The following is an 18328-nucleotide window of genomic DNA, read 5'->3' on the forward strand; positions in this document are numbered from 1 at the left end:
TTGAGCTGTGCGATTGTTGTACAATGTGGATACCGGCTGTGCAGCTACTGCTGGGACTAGCACTTTATTCTCATGCTATGTGCAATGGCTTTTTGAAAAGCTTTTTATTTAGGCCCTGTAGCACTGCATCTTACAAAAAACATTGTAAGAATCCCATCTTCTTGGATCTGTATTCTGGCTGAGTTCACAGGCCCACATTACATCCCCCATTTGCTAAAACACTGAAGTGCAGACCCTGAGCAAAACTGCAGGCTTCATTTCCCCTGAAAATGTATGCAGATTGTAATGTATTTGCCCATAAATGCATATGCTGGATTCTACCATAATACTGACCTTGCCCTTAAGGAATTGTTCCAAAACTTGTAGAGCAGGGTCAGGAAAAAAATTAAATTAAAAATCTGTGTTTACTTATTAAATTACATGTCCTGTCTTTTTTGTGTATCATCCTTTTTGGTCTTGTTGCAGATGATTCAGCTGCCCTGTTCCAGGAGAACATTTTCCAGCAATGTTGTTTGGATGTAATCCTCTTTCTGGTATTGTCCTGTTTTACCCCCGTCGGCTTTCTGAGCATGTGTGCCCATCTGTGTGTGGCAGTGGCAGGAGCTTTCCATCCAGTCTAGCTGTCTGCAGGATCTCACTAGTTCTGTGCTGCCTTGCTCTCTTGGGTATCGTTTGACTCTTTGATTGGGAAGAATATGGTTTGAGGGTTTGTGGCAGAAATTCATTTACTAATTCATAGGGGAGGGAGGTGGGGGAGGGGAGAAGAAGAAGCGAAATAATTCTTTGGTACAAAACAACAATCCTCCAGGAACGTAGTTACTGCATTTCTTGTTAAAGTGCAACATGTTTGTTTTCAAATCATTTAGAAAATGCAGTGATTCTGTGGCTTAGGCTACTGCCTACTTAACACAGCTATGATGCTGGGGCAGATACAGCTTTTCTGAGCTGAGCAGTTCCCTGCTTGATGTCTGGTCCCACTGATTTCAGGAGAAAATACTTATTCACAGATCTTCACATAAAATGACATGGCTGCCTCACAGCTGGAAACATGAAGTTGAATGATATGTTTGATTTGAGATTTCTCAGTGATTTTTAATTTTGGTGCAGGGATCCCAGCAGAACTGCATTTAATTAAAAACGTGATCCATGGCTCTTAGATTAAACTATGGGACGTGGTTGCTTACAGTGTGCAGTGCTGCCGGGCATTAGGGATATCTAGATTACTTCCAGATAAACTCGTTAAGTAATTTCAGTAGCAGCATTGTGCGGCTTACCTTTTCTGGTTCTCTCGTTTTGTATTTTCTGAGATTCCTCTCCATAGTGTTACATGGATGTGCCCACAGGCTCTCATGAGCTGAGTTCAGATTTGGTGTTAAAATCAAGCAGTTTGCTGTTAGATGTGTGGAGTTTGGGGTTTTTTGTTTGTTTGTTTCTTTTCTTCATAAGATTTTAGGTTAAAGGTCAATGCTTCCAAATTTTGTTTTTAAAAGAGCCTGATACATGTGTGATAAACGCGATGAAGCTGATGTCTGAGAAGCAGAAGTGCACATTGCAAGTCACTGGAGCTGTCAGATTTCAAAGGGCTGTAGCTGGTTGTGTAAGCCACTAGCTTGGATGGTTTGATGTAATGCTGTTCCCAGACAGTGTGGGGATTGCATGTGCCAGTACTGTGTGTTGCCAGACAGAAACCACAGCAATTCACCCTCAACATAATTACCACCTACAGCACGGCTAGCAGCTTTTAAATGAGGAGGAGTGGGATTCTTTCTCTAGGAAAACACCACGGAGCTTATGTCTTGCTGTAAATCTACCTAATCTCTTCATTAGAAGGGCAAGGACAGGAACAAACCTCAGCCAACATTGCACATAATGAAATAGTTTTAAAATAATCTCTTTGATGTTGAAGTGTGGCACAGGCAGAATCCGGAAAAATCAGGTGGTGCACCTCACAACTCGTATAGCGTTAGTGATGGTTTTGGACGTGTGGCATAGCTTCTTACACATGTGAGGGTTTAATGTGCATTTTCAATGCTTCATTTTCCTTTGTGTGGATGCTAAGATTAATATTGTTATAATTAAAACTCCAGCCACTTGCAGGCTTCTTTTGTACGGTTGTTTACTTAAAATACCCAGGAACATTGTTAGAGGGGAAAATACCAAGTTAAAACTTTATGTCTAATTCTTTGCTTCCTTTTCCTATGTTACGAATTCTTTACATTTATACATGAAGAATCAAATTGATTTATGACTATTGAGGTTGCTTGTGCGTGGATTGGGTGGATTGTGTCGTGTCCTTCATGGAGTGCAGAGATACAAAAATAGATACTTGGGATTTGATTGTTTTGCCGTGCTGATAGGAGCAACAGATCAGGGAAAGGTAAGGTGGCTTCCTTTGCACATGATCCAAATCTCATTAAAGCCAGTGAAGAGATTTCTAATGATATTAGAGTCATGCTGGGATCACTGCAGGCATAGTATCATTGCTGCTAGAGTTGCATGCACAGAGTTCACTGTGGGATAGCACCTGGGTTCCCCTCCTTTGTGTTAACTGAGCAGCATAAAAGGATCTGTCATAACACGTAGGAAGTTTTCCATTCCTGCTCACCAAGAAACTGGTCTTTACTGGTTTAGATGTTTCTCAGTCATTGCACCTGCTCCTCACTGGTGGAAAACTGAGATAGTTGTAGTCCAAATGTTGATGTGAAGAGCTTAGGTCAAAACTGGGGATTGTTTTCTGCCAGTAACAGAGTTAGAGGGGGACCTAAGCAGCCACACTGCTCTCAGGCTATGTGGGCCCTTGGTGCCTACTTACCATGCAGTGATCAGTTACTTTGGCATTTACGTGATCTCTGTTACTCCTTCTTTTAATTATAGGCACAAAAAAAGGGGTCTCTTGCAGTGCAGATCTAGAATAGTTGTCATTTGGATGAAGAGAGTTTAGGTTTTGCTTGCGCTCCTTTGCATTTGTACAGTATGTGCCACAAAGGCTGAAAGATGTTTCTGCGCTAGCAAAAATTCAGGGTGCCTTCAGCACAAGATTTACTACAGTGTATGGAAACTCGCCCGTTCCCAAAAAACACTGACAAAGCATGGAAGAAGTCTGCTTTCTTCTGTTAGATAGATCTGCAGAAAGTTGGACAGGTATGTGTTACTTGATTATGAAACACTGTAAGTAGGCACATCTGTATTCAACTAAGTCTTATGAGCTGAATGCACCTGACAGGCACAGCTGTCTACATCTATGATCAGCTCCAACTTCTCTGCTTACTTCTTAGTTTATAACTAGCAGCTCTTCCAGCATATTGTAGTTGATTAGCGGTTGTACCTTATGAAAGGCTTTGACCATTACAGCTTTGCAATATCTACATCTGTAATCTTGGTGTAGAAGCATCTTAATTAGTGGTGTAAGAGTCACCTATGGGCACTGCTTTTGATGCATGTGAGCTCCTAGTTGTGGAATAATTTATATTGTCATAAATCTCCTTGAGATGGATTTTTTTAATCCCCTGAAATGTAACACTGCCCTCACCTGCACCTGAACTTTTTCTGTCTGTAACTTAATACCAAAACCAGGAGAAAGCATCTCAAGTAATTTCCTGTGAACCTTCTCTTTAGGTAAAGAAGGAGAAGGATGCGTTCGCTGTCTGAAAAATGGTTGACTGTTGGATGAGTAGATCAGACAGTTTGGTGGACAGGGGTGAATATCCTTTGCCACTATTAGACACAGTGGTATGAAGCAGGTTTTCATTTTCTATTGAAAGTGTCTGTCTGCCAGATGGAGTGGTATTTAGGTCAAGAGATGCGTTTGCAGTTGTGAAGCCATGCTTGTCCAGCTAAGAAATCTGTGGCCTCTCTCAACTATTGAAGGCATTTGGTAAGCATACAGTTTATTGCCCATGTTTAGCATCTTCGAACAAAGACCTGATCTTTGAAGAAAGTGGGAATATGTGAAATAGCTCCCTAATAGCATGTCATGCATGCTCCATGACACCATAAACCTTTTGGTAGATATTTACGTAGTAACTTGCACTGTTAAAGGGAAACTTTAAAAGAGAAAGCTTTTTGCAATCAATAACTGACTTATTTTAACTCTGCCTGCATCGCCTTCTGTCTGTGTTGTGTTGACTCAAGTTTGGAGTCCTAATTTAGGCAAAACTTTAGGGAGGAGGACAGTATTCAGAGACAAGCTGCCTAGCTGCAGGTCCCATTATCATCAGTGTGAGACAAGGACCATAGCGTTTTTCAGGAGCAGGCTGTAAATAAGGCCTGCAAGATCTGGCTATTTCTTCTCAATGCTGCTTTTGTTTTTTGCTTTATGATACAAGATTTATATTCGCCTGTCAAGAAATAGATCATAATGGTTATTTCAGAATTCATTGTTTTTTTGCAGTGGTTTTATGAGGCCAATAGCCTAATGCTGCAAAGTTGTTTGTAATGTTAAGCTTCTACACCTAAAGCAGTGAGGTATCCATGGTAACTGTCTTGCCTGTACACAGTACCCCAGGCTGCCTTTTCACATAGGTCGGAGCATGCACATTCCCAGATACTGGCTCAATTTAGTCTGCCTTACACATCAGGTATTTTTAAAAAGACACTGGCTCTGCCTTCCTTTTTTTTTTAAATACATTTCCCATTTAATTGGTCATTTGGGCCTCTGCGTTCTGCTAGTGTAAGCAATAGAAAAAGCCCTTTCCACTGTAAACATATCTGTTGCCCAGACCTATTCAAATTAAACTTAACTCTTGTGCTGAAAATATTAAGGGCTTTGCAGCAAGGAAATTGCAAATTAATGTTTCTACTTTACCACTAGAGAATCATCCTAATGTGAAGTTTACAACAGCATGATTTCATTTAGGTCCTCAGTCAGGTACTGAGCATGCTCAGCTCCCTTTGACTTCTCTTGTGTTTGAAGTTGCACCAGGATTAGACTCTGAAGAATATCCTCCTTCCTCATCTTCTTGTTGATTGGCAGAGTACATATTCATTGAAGATTGTTTCTGTTCTGATCTATAATGATTTTTATTTTTTTTGCTGTTCTCTGAGGTACTTATCTGCATACACCCAAGCCTGAGGAAAATTCTCTGCAAAATGGAATGATGTGTTTGGAACTTTTTTCCTCTGCCATCCTTCTTCATCTTAAGCTTGTCCATTTTTTGACATAATTTTGCTTCATCTTCTTGTGTTCTGTGAGTTCCAATGCTTTTGCTATAGTGAATCATCAGGTGTGTTTCTTTTGAGTGTTCAGGTTAGTGGTTCGAGTGTGGAGGAGAACAGGCTCAACTTTTAATCAGATGCTTCTTTCCCAAATGCTCACTTGCCCTTTTCCAGTCTCTTCCAGGGCTGTTTTACCAAACAATGAGGCATGATTACTGAGGGGGAGAAGCTACAAATCAAGTGTTATAAGTATTATAGTGTGTCATTGGTACAGCCAGGGGACAGGGAGGAAAAAGGCAAATTCAGAGAGGACAAGAAGGAAGAAAAAAGATGGAAGACAGCAAAGCAGGAGAGACAAAATCCAGATGCTGTCCTGGTCTTCTAGATCATCCCTTCTGCACTATATAAATCTGTCAAGCTTTTGGCCAAGTCTTGGCAGCTCTGGGCGCCACAGCTAGAATACTAATACTTGTTCCTACTTACAGTGAATTTTAGGGTAGAGAAGAATATGAACTAGGTAGGCATCTGTGTGACACTGAATCCTTAGCAGTCAAAAAGCCATTTAATCTTAAAGTGGGCTCACAGGGAGACAGAAAGGCACTTAATATGTGTAGGAAACCATTTTATATAACAAAGTCATTGCAAAGTTGTAATTAATTAAAGGAACTAAATAATGGTGACATTCTGGGCAGTGTTATTTAGGGCTAAATGAGGGATCTGCTGTTCATAGCCTGTCATCAGAACTAAGAAGTCTGATGCTGTGGCTGTCCCTGCCATGCAAATTCATTCTTTAGTGTGTTAGAGGATGAGGCATTTTGGACTTTGTTAGTGCAAGAACAGAAAATTCATCTGTGGGAGGCAGAAAGCCAAGTTTGGAGAGTTGGCTGAGTGAGTATGGGCACCCAGGTCAACACCAGCAGAATGTCTCACTGAAGAAGGGAGCCTACAGCTTCTCTCTAAGAAGTTGCCTTTTGTTCAAAATCAAAAGTGTTTCTACCTGACATCATTTTTATATAAGCCAGTGGTATTTTGTTAAGCAAAGATGAAGACAGATAAATGAAATGCAGACTGTTTTCATGTTAAGAGTTTGGTAATGTGTACTTTCTTGTCATGGCAATTCTGCTTTTTTTGCCTTTTGAACGTAGAGTTCCAGCTGATGTTTTGGATTACTGTAGTGCTCTGCTCTGGGTGTCTCCACATCAGAGATTTCATAAAAACAGTTTTTCTCTTGAATGTACATTTCACTGCACTAGATTTTTATCCAATACAAATAGACTTGGTACACTTCATGTCTCTCTTAAACACATGCAGATTGCCAAAGCGGGTCTGAGCAGACTATTAAGAGTGCTGTCTCTCTGTGTGGCCATCATCAGATGCTTCAGAAGGTCTAAGAGTCTCCACTGTAGGCAGAGTTGAAGTTTTTTATTCTTCCTGAAGTCTTGGGATAATCCTTAACAGTAAGATCACAAATCTGTGGCCTCTAAAGACTGAGGTTTTTGTCTTTTTTCCCCATAGTAATTTTTTTAACATTTGCTGTTGTAACTGGTTTTGCTTGTTTTCCATAGAAATGCCCAAATCCTCTCTGAGTCTTGCTGAATTCTTGGTCTCAGTGATTTTCCATGGTAATGGGTTCTGCTATCTAATTATGTGTGGTTTAACAAGTATTTCTTTATCACTTCTTCACTGATCATCTTTACATTCATTTGAAGGTCCCTTGGGTGGGAGAGGAAACAGAAATTCCTGACTCTCCCATCTTCTCGCCATCCATACTTTTTTATACTGCTGTCACATCTTTTCATCTCTTTTCCAAGGTGAGCAATCTCAGTCTTTAATACCACATGTTTTCCACACTTTTGTGTGCTCCCAGCACTTCTCTGAGCCTTCTAGGAGGTGCCAACCTGTAGTAAATGCAGAGCTTCAGATGAAATTCTGCCATTGACCTAATTTAGGGGGCTAACTTCATCTATACTTTTTCTCACCCTACTCAGCCTTTTAAGATGATTTTCACAGATACAGGCTAACTAAATGAAGCAGCAGTGCTGCATTCAGAACAGAGGATTTTCCTAATAATCAGAATACCCTGAGCTGTGAATTATGTAGCCCCTAAGAGTGTTGATGGGTTTTGTTTTGTATTCATTCAAACCACTGTCTGGCTGCCATGCATATGCAGTCCAATTTTTAGTTACTGAAACTGTAAAGTTCATCTGGGTTTTCATAATGCCATTGAGCCCTAATGCTGGGATGTTGCATGGCATTTATCAGAGAGATGTCATTAGCGGGGATATCAGTACTCTTGAAACACAGTAGAAAAAATTGCAAGTCAGTTTGAGGACCTCCAGAGCACGTTTTTTGCAGGCTCACCGTCAATCTATGCTGTACTTAACAGCTCTAAAGAAGCATATGACATTGTATTTCCATAGCTACATGCTGTGCATGTAGGAACATTCCAATGATAATGTATTTCTCCTTGGAAGCAGTAGAAATCCAGGCATTATAATGGCAATGGCTTCATAATAAACGTATACTAAAATATATTAAGATGAAAAAGCCACTGCACATGTGCAGCAATCTTATCTGTAACATAAATAACTCTGCAATTTTAGCAAATATTAAGTATAAAGGAGCAATTTAATATTCTGGGTGAACAGCTTGCATATTGTTTTTTATATAAACATGAATCTGTCTTTTAGCAGTGGGAATTTGAAAAGCTGAGACAGCCTCATGATAATGTGTCTTCGTCTCCCCCTTGTCTCTACTTTTGAATAGCTAATTTAATTTCAAGCAAATTTTGGTCATTTTTTTCCAACCAGTTCTAGAGTGGCTTCAGTTTGTGTTGTTCTTTTTTATTTTTTTTTTTCCTGTTCAACCTAGAAGAGAACTTTTTCCTGATTTTGTGAAACTTAGCATTTAGAAATTGCTGTTGCTCCTAAAATAAGACAGCTAAGGAGCTATTGAACTCTGGCATGACAGCTAATATACCTCTGAAAGTTATTAAAACCAAAGTGTTACTCTCTTAACAACGTTTCAGTTTCATTCGGCAACTTTGGCTAATAGAAACGGTTTATGAAACTTCTGCTGCAGACTTACGCAAAGTCAGAATAATTTCCGTGGCACTCTTCAGAGGATGTTATTAGGTTGATTTGTTTGAACTGATGAAATCTTAGATTCCAAGAGTAGAAAGCTGATATTTGCCTCTAATTTAAAAGGAGCGATTGAGAACTGCTTTGAAAACAGGGAGTCTTTTTCCTAGTAAAAGGTACCTTGAAAATCAGAAGATGCCTTGAAAAATCAGAATATCTGTCATTTGGAAGAGGTGCTCTATTATTAAAACTTCAGATATGCCAGGAAGGACCAGCTCCCAACACCAAGTCACTGCAGTTTTGTGAATCAGTAGGTAAAAGTCAGGATATACCCTGAATGACCCTAGATAAGTGATTAGCCTGCTCACTTATTAATGACATTAGTTGGCCTAACCTACGGTCTGAACCAAGACCTGGTTCCTTATTCCTGGGGAATAAATCTGCCAGGCAACTTTCCTCCAGCCTCCAGAGGAATTCAGCGCTTAGTTTTCATACAGCCAAACTCAACGTGCTGGAGCAGAAGTGGAGCTCAGATCTTAAGTAACTTTGAGTTGTAAAATTACCCATCTCTCATGCTTAACCGAAGGGTCCTTTCCTTTTAGTGTAGCTTTACCTCATAACCCTGGATCGCCGTTAATTCCTAGTTACTTGGGTTCCATTTCTGGCAGTGGATGTGCTTATTTGCCGTTTAGAGGAAGAGGAGATGTGGTGGTTTGCGTTAATAGCCATGTGTCAGCAGCTATGTCCTCGCTGAGAGTCAGTAGCAAGGATCTGAGCTTCTCTTAGCACACAGTATCAACAAATCTGTTGGAGGAGGTTGCTAAGTCTTTACTTGGTATTTACCACCTCTGGCAATCAAAGTCATGACTCAGCCTCCTTAAAATGATGAAACTGCTTTGGCTTGGTTTCTTAATGATCAAAACCACAACAACATATTTTAGGGTTTTTTTTTCTTGTTCTTTTTTCTGGCCTTCTGGTTCTGGCCACACAGATGTCACATTTCCAAGACCAGGAGCATTAGAAATTATGTTAAGGGGGTGTGTGGGGTTTGTTTTGGATTTTTATTTTTGATGTGAGCTGGAATTTTCATACAAGCACGTCACTCTAGGTGCTGAACTTAAAGTGCCAGCTATCCTGAGAAAGATAATACAATTGGAAAGTTGGTATTAATGGAAAATTCCCGATTAAATTTAATTGAAAATTATTTGAACTACTGCTTTTTAAAAAAAGCAAGGAATTATACATATTTTCAAGTTATCCTTATCAAAATAAATAGCTAATAAAGTGTTGGATTTGTGGTATTTTCTAACTTGTCTCTACTTTTCTGTTACTTTGAAATTCCTCCTAATTTCTTAGATAGTGCAGTCAGTGTAGTAGTAGGTGGGAATTATTCTCGTCTGCTTAGAAATGGAGGAAGATGCTTTGTTTTCTTTGTCATGCTGTGCAGCATAGAGCAAGGGGAGAGCCTGCCTGTCACTGCAGTTAGCATTTAGGACATACCATGCTGTACCTTGATCCTATCCAGACTATTCTTTTGAGCTGATGTGTGCTCATTTTCCAGCAAGGTAGATGCAAAGACTGTTTCCATATACCAGTGAGTAACACTGGTAGTTTATGCTGCTGTCCTGATCTGCCGCAGGGTTGGCTTCCCTTATCTATTTTTGTTTTGCTGCATATAAAGGATCTGCTTAAATATGTTTTGACCAGCTGTTTTTCTTTGCAGTAGCCACAGTCTGTGTTAGACTGTAAGAATTCAAACTCGCATGTTGGCCTTTCAAGAATTTAAAGTAAATTCAGATCTTTCATTTTAAGCCATTTAAGGGCTGATTTTGTACAGTCTTCAGACATCTAAAAATGCAAGTATACTTGGAGGTGGACACATACATATGCAACACACTTGATTTTCTCCTCAATGCATGAAGTCCAATAAATGAGCAATAATTCAGTATGTGTTTTCATGTAAGAATGCAAGGGGCTTTTCTCAGAAGCATCAGTTGTGTGTATTGGTCATTTTTGTCAGGCTAGCTCTTGGGTCAGTGTAGATAGGGTTGCTGGTCATTGTCAAAAGCACATCTGTAAATCATGGGAGGACAGAAGTTGGCAGTTACATGCACTGAATATAGTGGTGTTTGGGCAGGAATGAGTGGCATTAGAGGAAAAATGGTTGGTTTGATGAGTTCTTGGTGTTGTTTTGAGACAAGACATGTCCCCAGAATTATTTTGCAAGGTAGTAGATGCTGAGAATTCGTTTCTTTTACTATCACTATGATTTGTTTGTATTTGTTGGGGTTTTTTTAATAATATAGACATACAGAGCATTTCTAGCTGAGTAAAATTAACTGGGAATACTTGTATGTATTGGAGAAAGTGGCACAGGTCACACTTTCCACAGTAAAGCCCCAAACCGTGAAGTGCTCATTTGGTATTGATACAACTAGAACTCATGTGAAATCCATTGAAAAATTTCCAAAGGTCTGGTAACCTGAATTACAAAATAACCCTGATAACCTGGTTTAGAAAATGCATAGGTTCCTTCAAAGGTAAGCGGTGTCAGGAATATCTGGAATGCCTTAAACAAAATTCTGAATATCTGAAGTTTTATATCAATCTTTACTAGTAGACAAGGATAAAATCAAGAAATAGGTGAAGCTCATGGTGGGTAAAAATGAGCAGGTGAAAATGGAAGTACAAAAGTGCCTCCTGAGCAGCTCTGAAAATCCTGAGCCAACAAGTAAAGATCCTGGCATACCTAATTTAAAATAGGACATGCAGTTATGTCTGCAGTACATCCCTTATCTAGTAAATCAGGCATCTGTAATGCTTTGGCTTTGGAGTTCAACATAATAGGAACATGGTGAAATAGAATAATGTAATGAAAATACTATTTTGCCACTCTTCTGATATTTTTCCCTAGCTACCTGTTTCAAATTGCTCTTAAAATGTCAAAGCACAGTAGAGCTCGTAAGTATGCATCTGGAAATTAAGTGTCTGTTTTGGTAAATATTCACATTAGGACACTTTAGGGGTAATTTTTTCTTGCAGACCATGGGGAGTTCCACACAGAAATCCTGTTAACAAATAATAGGATTTGTGTGCATAATTCTCTGTGCATCACTTTGAAAGTCTACCCCCTGCAGCATAAGAGTTAGATAGTTTTAGTCTTTGAAAATCATGCTTTTCAGATCTGGTCTTTTTCTTCAGAATGATATTGATGGTTCAGTCATAAAGGCTTCTGAATAATCGGGATCAAATCTTACATTGTTTTCTTTCAGTGGTGGAGAACTTGGGTTATTGTGTGTCTCAATGCTGTGTCTTGTACTACAGAAAGCTGCAAAGGAAAAATTACAACAAAACATGATCTGTTTTATAAGTGCACAATTTATGAATACAGATGGAAACTGTGTAACCAAACAAGCAATGAGACAAGTGACAGTATTAACAATAATCTTTTCCCACACAAAGACCTACTCTGTATGTACAAATGTGTATCTATATACATATATATATATATGTATGTATGTAGAGATCTTATATTGGAGGTGTGGGGAGGAAGAGGACACTTGACACCTAGTGATATTTTCTGGGCTAATAGTAAAATTTTATAATATGCAAAATCAAACTGTATTTTTAAAATGCTTTCTTCCCAGTGTAAGCCTGAATGCCTCAATGCTGAAGTTTTCCCTAATCAAAACAGATTTTCCACTCCTGCTGTATTCATAGTGGAGACACATTTTAGAGATACTGCCAAAGAAAAAAAGAAATCTTTTAATATGACACTTTTTCTAAGGTGTTTTTTTTCAGGGTGCAGAATTGGACAGTTACCAGGCAAAACCTGGTTTTCTTGCAGTGTGTCCAGTATTCTTTTCACTACTCATATTCAAAGTAGACTGGCAACAGCATTTGTTTTACAATATTTGGCAGTTAAAATTCCAGCTTTCTATGGAAGCTGGATCTGCAAAGGAAAGAAGAGTTAAAGGGCTGCTAAAAAAGAGTTACTTTTTAGAACCACTGCAGTTTGGTTTTAGAGAAGAATCGTAGTTCTTTATCTGAATGTGTTAATGAATCTCTGCACTGCTTAGAACCTGAGGTTTATCAGTAAGCATTTGTGATGTAGGCAATTTGTATTAAGACAAGTAGGATTAAAACCAGATTTGTGTAGGATTGAACAATGGCACATTTAAAATGTGGGGTGTCTCTGCCTAATGAGAGACAGCTGAGAGGTGTGGGTGGCCAGTTCTTCTCTCCTAGGAGAACTGTGTCATGAAGTCTGGTGCATATTTTGGGTTTTTTCTTTTTAACATTTTATAAAAACTTCTGCCCAGCAAAGTATGTGTCTGCTGCTCCTCCTACTTAAGTTGCTGGCAAATGTCCCTTTGATTTTCGAGGAAGCAGAGCTGGCCACCAGCTGGACCCAACATCATATTTAAAAGTGATTTTTCCCTGAATAAATGCCCCAGTGTTTATTCTCTCAACTCTGCTGCTGAGTGTCATTTTTATTTTTTGAGTGTGAAAATATATCAGATTCAAGTATCAGTTGGCTATGAAAACATCTTGTTGAAAAAAGACCAGAACCAGGGAAATGCTCACCCTCTATAAAACCAACCAAACAAAACAATGCCCTGAACAGCCAACCTCTCCCAACTCACAAGCCCTCTGGAAGTTGCTGACATCAAGAAGACAGAAATATTCCACTTTGTGAACACAGTGGGAGTCAAGACTCTGGAGCTTTCTTCCAAGCTTGTGCCCATGGAACACCATGCACTTGGTAGCCGTGTGCCTCAATTGATCCATTTTGGAGATGAATCATAGAATGGTTAGGATTGGGAAGGATCTCATGATTATCTAGTTCCAACCCCCTGCCATGGGCAGGCACACCTTCTACTAGACCAGGTTCCTCAAAGCCCCATGCAGCCTGGCCTTGATCACTTCCAGGAATGGAGCATTCACAACTTCCTTGGGCAGCCTGTACCAGTGCCTCAGCACCCTCACAGTAAATAATTTCTTCCTTGTATCAAGAATCGCTTTAGAGTGAGAAGATGCCTGTGCCTTCTTACATTTCAAGAGCAGGGTGAATCATGATTTAAAAGGTTGTAAGACTTCCATGCATGGAAACTTCAAAGAAACCACTTGCACAAAACTTCTCCTGCCATGTTTTCTCTCCAAGGGAAATAAGGGAACAAAAATATTTTGAAAACGGGTGAAAAGCAACAACAACAAAAAAATCATCCTGAAGCACTCAGATCAAGCAGGATAGAAATTTAATTTATAATTTATGAGAAGAAACTTGTAGAAGTAGGTGGTTTTTAAACAGCCTTCATAGAAAGCCAGGTTTCTAACCTCATCTCTATTTAGCACAGGAAAAGGTGGCATGATGTCTTCATAGATTATGTGAGATGATGTATTTTTGTCACCCAGCTTGTTCTCCTAATGTAGACCACAAGATCTTCAAATAGCTTCTGTCTGAGAAGCCACCTAGTCGTGATTTAGTAACTGCCAGCAATAGAGACTATCACACCTCTTCTTAAGCTGTTCCAATAGCTAAATGCCATTACTTTTACATAAAAATAAAATTCATAACCCACAAACTGAATAACCCAGCTGCCTCTGCCTCTGCCTCTTTTCTAGCTGAATTTTCTTCAGCTTCTCACCAGTGTGTCTTACACCTTTATCTTGTAGACTGAAGTCATCTATTATCAGATTTCTCATGTAGATAGTCAGAAAGAGTTAATGTAGTTCATGTTTAGACTGATTAGCTCAGTAGATTGAAAACTGAATTTCTGATGAGAAGGCATGTTTTATTCTCTGATCATTCTTGTGGAGCTTCTCCAAACCTAATCCACTTTGTCAGCATTCTTGGATTGTGGACACCAACCTATGATACAGCATTCCTACAGTAACATGGCCCTGCATGTGGAGAAGTAAGATAGGCTCAGGAATCCTACATAATAGCTCGTTACCCTTTCCGTAATGTGTGATTTTGGGAATTGTTGTTCCACCGATTTTTCTCCAAGACCTTCTAGTCTTCCCCAGAGACATGGCCTCCTTGAACTGAGTCCTCCATTTTCTGGTGTTCCGCATTTTGTTGTTATTACATTTATAGCTACACTAAACTGTTATTGGTGACTTGATCTTATCCCCTTTTTTGTGTGTCTTTTCTGAATGCCAGTAATAATTATTTTCTGCATTCTTTTTTATTTAAAAGGAAAAAAATCAGACAATAAATACTCAATGAGGTTATGCATTAGAAGCCCATACACTCATTTACGATTTCTTGCTTTAAATTGCACATTGAATTCTGTCATTTACTTTAGCTGTTAAGCCATTTGATAACTATCCTTGTGTGGTTACTTAATGCAAAATTTTGCCTTATGCTGTTGTGTAACACCACCAGTTTATCAAGCTTTACCAGAGTGATATTTTCACTACTAGCAAACCCAGAACATGGTCTTCAGAAGTTTGAGAAGGTCTGTCTTTCTTAAGCCCGTAATGAGGCAATTATTACAACATGATGTCAGGACTATAACTGCTGTCAGTTTATAGTAGCTTCCTTTTATTTTTGTTAATGGAACTCAAAATCAGCCATTTTTTTTGTTTGGTTGTGTTTTTTTCCTCTGAATTGCTATCAAACTGACTGCAGTGGGTTTGATACCAGTAAAAAGTATGAAAAGTACTCCTGTATACTTTTTCAAGAGCATTGTTGCATGTTAGATTTCCTCAGTTCTCTGGGATTTTCTACCTGTTACAGACTTTCTGAAAACCTGAATTAGTAGGATCCAAGGCAGCTCCTTTTCGTACTTGGCTTCAAGTTATTCAGATCTGAAGATGTAACATGCCTAATTTTGAGTGCTCCTGGATTAATGCTGAAATATACTCACAACATCATCCACTGTATCACAGGAATATTTGTTGGACATGGCTGCCTTTTCTGTGTTATCACTGATAATCTGAGCATTTCCACTACATTATTTTAATGTAGAGTGAAAACCAGAAGAGATGACCAGAACATATAATTCAGCCTTCTAAACATCAGAAATACTATTCAAATTCCTTAAGAAGTGTGCAAGTACAGGACAAATATTTTTTTGGCAGTGTTATACAGCAAGCTGGTGCTGATGCAGGTATCCACAATAAGCCTTACATATCTCTTTCTCTGCTTCTGCTTCCGTATGCAGAACACCCCATCCTTATGTGGAATGAGCCTTTTGCAGGCTTGGAGAAGGAAAGTGAATAAACCATTGTATTAAGACATTTAAATCAAATTTAAAGACCAATTAGTATAATGAAATACTGACTGAGAAAACGTAATTTGTTTGTGTCTACATGTTCCTATTGGAATAATTTTTCCCTATTGGAAACTTTTGTCTGTCAATCCCCAGCTATTTAAAACTGCAACAACAGTAACCAGTTGTTCCTTTCTTGTGTCCCCTGTCTTTATCCTAGCTTTGTTAGAAACAATGCAGTGGTATTCATGGGTAACAATAAGACTGTTATGTTTCATTGTGGTTTTTTTCAAAGCTATACAATGTTCTAGCCATTATAGAAGGATTGCAGTCAGCTGAGTGATGTTTACATGCTACTTCCATACCCTAATAAGAGGTAAAAAAGAAAGTGTATTGTAGCCAGCAAGAGAGAGATCCAGCTTGGAAGGTCGGGACTTGTTGCACATGTAGGAACCTGGTCAGGGAAGACAGCGCTGTGCTGCCTAGTTGCTTTTAATTTTGGTCTCTGCTTTAGTAGCACAAGTGTCAGTTGCTGTGAACTGCTTATTCATGCTACTGCTGTGATCATTTGCTTTTGGCCAGTATTAATTTTGTGGCTATACTAAGTTAGGAAACTGTTTACAAGGACATCAATGGCATAGCTGTCTCATGCTGGCAGCAGTTTGTCTTGTCCGCGTGATGGGGCTGTTCCTGGCTCTATTTTTTGGCATTCCCATAAAGGCATACCCAGACGCCTATGCCAGTAGGATCAGCACTTTTTTCTGGAAGCAGGGTCTTTCCAGCATTTTCTAGCATGGTGCCTCACACAGTTACATGCTAGAGCTGCCAGGTGTATCTGGAACATTGCATGAACATTTGCACATTTCTCAGCTCTGGTTCATACAGGTGGGCTCTTCTGCGTTTTGTAGTGGCAGCCGATTTCACAAATTTTGGGGAAGTCATCTGGCTGCCCAAGGTCATCACAGAGGGGATAAAATCCTGAGCCTGTGACTATGTGGGCTGAGTCTGAGGCTATGTTTTTGGCATGGCTGTTGGGCAAAGCAGAGTTTCCAGCACGTTTCTGCTTTTCAAACATGGGTGTTCTCAACATTTGACTCTGGCTTCTGAGAACTCTATGTCTTGTCTGGATTCATGGGAGGTTGAGAGAAAAAGTGGGAGAGAGGAAGAATCCTAATAATTAAGACTTGCTCCTTCAGGACAAAAAGTGAAGTCCTTGCCTTAGTTTGGACATGAGTGGAGCAGAATTCCCCTTTCCACAACCTTTTGTTTTGCTGCTCCTGCTGTTGTCTTTGAAGGTAAAATGCATGAAGAAGATCTGAGAAGTGCTAACAGTTGCTTGCTTTCAGGCAGTAGGACTCAAGTGCTAAATCATTAAGTTTATTGGTCAAATGCTATTTCATGGTCTTAAACATTCTTCCTGATAAAATAAAGACTGGTTTGATTGAATAATAAAGCTTGTGATCATGGTTGTTATTCTTAACTATAGATAGATGGCTTGTGGTGTTTCTTCCCATGACTGCACAGTGACTGTTTATATAATTTACCATGGCACTCTGTTAGTCATCAACAGACTGCATAGATTGCTGGTAGAGGATGTTCCCTCAAGCTGAGGGGTTAATCAAGTGGTGTGGCAAATGCCAGCCTTTCTGATTAAAAGATCTTGTCTCAGTGCAGTGCCCATTCTGCATTGGGTCCTAGGCTGATGTTAGGAAGTGTTTCTGTGCTATGATTCTATTTGTGTGATACGGTTTTATGACTGTGATGTATATGCCTGAGCGAGTTTGAAAAAAGACATTATCCTGGTTCTCAGTTTGTGCTTATCAGGTCTGGCGGGAACCTTTTCGATAGTGAGTTTGTCTTCTTCAGGAGATGAGGAAAATGAGGTTTACTTTCCTCTAAGGCACTGGAGATTGGTCACAGCTAGAGACAGGATATTGAACAGGAGGAGCTGGTGTTCTTAGCCATCTTGAAATCTCCTATGAGAGTGGTTAGCATACCTTGTCCATTCATGGAGGTTTAAACCCCATCATAAACTAGGCTGGGGAGGAATCTGTTTCCACATGAGGTTGTCAGAGACTTCTGGTTCTTTGTCTTCCTCTGTAGTGCAGAGAGCTCTGGCTTAAGCTCACCTGGAAAACCTGTCTAATAAATTCTCTGGCACTGCAGATGTGTAAGTGGTGCTTTTTATATTTCTTGCATTGTATTTATAGCTTTGATATTTTGCAATAGGCCTTGTACTTTTCTTGGCTGTTTGAAAGAACTCTGTATAGGCTATTACTAAATTGAAACATCAAAAAGTGAGAACTAGGAAAAAACGGCAGTTTTGTGTTGTCAGGCTACACATACTGCATTCTGGCATTTGTTTGAGATGGACAAGCCCATTGTTTCTGAGGTCCGTAAAGCAATGAAGCTCCGCTGGGGCATGTGGTTGCTCTTGGAAATACTGCTAAGTTAACAGAGAAGTGGGAGTGCAAGTAGTGCTTCCTGAGGTGTGTCTGGGACGTGCTTTCTTACTGCTTGCTTTCTGTGGTGGTCACAGAGATGTTTTGATTGCAAAGTTGCATACTGCACTAATGTGCAGGCTCTGGTGAGTTGGTATACTGAAAATGCTTCTGGTGCACATGTTTTCAAGAACTGTTTTTCATTAAAGCCAGTAGGTGAATAAAAGTAAGGAAAAGTAGTCCCATTTTAATGCCAAGCTGGTGAAATGAATGATTTTGCCCCTTCTGTGTTACTCTTTTGCTGTACTCTTCATAAAATCTTAGGTTACACATACACCTACAGTTGTGTCACCTTCTGCCTCTGTAAAGCTGCTTACTGCAGGTGTTCCCAGGAGACTGAAGGGAAAATAAAATGGCCAAGTAATTGGTCCCA

The 18328-nt window shown here is 39.5% G+C and overlaps 1 protein-coding gene across 5 annotated transcripts in view; it reads left to right on the forward strand.

Moving 5' to 3' along the window:
- The window catches only part of ITPR2 (inositol 1,4,5-trisphosphate receptor type 2), a 257303-nt gene that overhangs the window by 160450 nt on the left and 78525 nt on the right, over positions 1–18328 (forward strand). The window lies entirely within an intron of this gene.

The sequence above is a fragment of the Neopsephotus bourkii genome, unplaced genomic scaffold, assembly GCF_033783945.1.
Source record: "Neopsephotus bourkii isolate Nb327-2 ecotype Australia unplaced genomic scaffold, CSIRO-AGI_Nbou_v1 NB_107, whole genome shotgun sequence".
NCBI classification, from domain to species: domain Eukaryota; kingdom Metazoa; phylum Chordata; class Aves; order Psittaciformes; family Psittacidae; genus Neopsephotus; species Neopsephotus bourkii.